The following is a 2,123-nucleotide window of genomic DNA, read 5'->3' as shown; positions in this document are numbered from 1 at the left end:
CAGGTTAAATAAGCAGCAATTTGATTTTGTTGGGGCCCGAGTGTGTGCCGTGTCCCTGGGTGCAGAGAACACAGGACAATCTCATTTTCGTGATCAGATTGTTATAGATTCTCTCCTCCATCTGCTGAGAAATGTAAATGCGAATTGTGTTCCGGCCGCCGTGGGGGACAGCTAGCTGGTGGGGACACGGGGGCAGGCAGGGGTGACCGTGTGTGCACTGGGGCCCGGAGCCTTGCCCTTTTCCCTCTGCAGCGGCTGCGCGGAGCCCCACCCACCCTGCTCTGAGTGAGCGCCGTGCAGAAAAATAACCCTTGGCGAAGATTTAAATCAACCTGCTCGGTGTTTAATAAGTGCCCTGCGCGCAGCAGCCAGGGCCCAGAGCTGCAGCCCCCCCCCCACCTGCAGGGCGGGGCTGGGGTGGAGGACGGGGAGGAGGGTCCCCAGAGGGAGGAGGGGTGCCCTCCGACCTGCATCAGCGTGAAGCAGCCAGGTACTCTGTCCGGGAGAGGAGCTCCTGGCAAGACCCCTGCACCTGACTCAGCCCCCACCTACCTGCCGCACTGTCCTCGGCACTCAGAGCAGCTTCAGATCCCGCAGGCCTGAGTTCTCGGCCCGCACCGCCACAGCCCTGCTCCATCGGGACTGTGGGGGTGGCCCCACTCCTCTGAGCCTGCTGTACGGCACCCGGGATGTGGGGGACGTGGGGTGGCAGTCTGGTCTCCGGGCTGCCGGTGGGGCCATCCTGGGGCTGGGGCCTGTGGAGCTGCAGGCACAGAGGCGAGGTGTGCGGGTCCTGGGGCCAGGCCCCCGGGCTGGGGCTGTTCTGGGCTGCAGTCAGCTCCTGCAGGGGGCTCCCCCCACCCAAGCCTGAGGCAGCCGTCCAGCCCCTCCCCGGCAGAGGCCGCATTACCCTTTCTTGACCCATGGGGAAGTCTCTGCCCAGATGGAGAACGGGGCTGGTCCTGGGGCGTGGTTGTGGAACCTCGTGTGCCGACCCCACCCCGTGTTCGTGCTGTGCTGGTCAAGAAAATGGGTGTGTACTTTGGGTGCTGGGAGGGCCAGCAGGGTGCCGGCAAACAGGCTGTGGGAGGGCGGCTTGGGCGGCTGGTCAGTCTGGCCACCGTGTTCCTATTTTGTGGGTCAGGGTCAGGGGTGTCCTGAGGTGCAGGAGAAACTGCCAGAGAGAGTGGCTGGTTAAGTGCCAGTGCAATGGGCCTCCCGAAGGAGGGGCACTGCTTTGAGACACCAGTAGAAACTTAGCGCTGGAAAGACACCCCCTAGGGCGGGGGGGACCTCAACTGCCGTCCTCACAGCGGCCCCGTGAGGTGCGAAGCACATCACCCCATTGCACAGGCGGGACACCTGAGGCCAGAGAGGTGGAGGCTGGTCCCAGATACAGCAGCGCTCAGGGAGCATCTGCTCACAGCCTGGGGGAGTGAGGCACGGGCATGCCCTGGGGGCGCCGGTGAGTGTGCGTGCATGCGTGTGTGCATGTGTGTGTGCACCGGAACACACTTGTCAACCCAGGCTGTGATACGAGCATAAAGGTTGAAGGGGTTCGTTCCCCGGGTGCGGCTCCTCCACGAGCTGGCTGGCCCTGCGGGAAGCGGGTGCGGGCTGCTAGGGATGCAGGGGGCGGGGGCGGAGGAGGGCCCCATGCTGGGCCGGCCTCCAGCCTCTGCACTGCCCGCCCCACCGTGGGAGGAGGAAAGGGCATCTGGCCGCACCTCTCCATCACCCAGGCCGCCTACCGGACAGGCCCTTGGCCGGATGGATCTCCAGAGAGGCCCAGACCGATCCACCCGTTCCTCTGGAGGCTCACTTGGGGGGCCGGCCTCCAGGGGCCCCTTTAGCCCAGCTGCTGGCTAGCCCGACAGCTTCAAGTCCCGGATGGAGCTGTGGAGAGCTGTGCCAGCAGGGCAGCTACCCGGCATCCCGGAGCCCTGGCCCGAGGGCAGGCCGATGGGAGGGACGGGGCTGGAAGATGGTGGCTGGGGTGGGAGGGGCCGCCCGAGACTCTGGGCTGGGCAGGCAGCTGGCAGCCTGGCCCGGGGGCAGCACCTGCCCCGCTCAGGTGTCCAGATGCGCTAGGCAGACGTCAAGGATGCGATAGGCTCCCGGAG

The sequence above is a fragment of the Crocuta crocuta genome, unplaced genomic scaffold (genome assembly GCF_008692635.1).
Source record: "Crocuta crocuta isolate KB4526 unplaced genomic scaffold, BGI_CrCroc_1.0 scaffold119, whole genome shotgun sequence".
Taxonomy (NCBI): domain Eukaryota; kingdom Metazoa; phylum Chordata; class Mammalia; order Carnivora; family Hyaenidae; genus Crocuta; species Crocuta crocuta.
Note: the sequence above shows the minus strand (reverse complement) of the source record.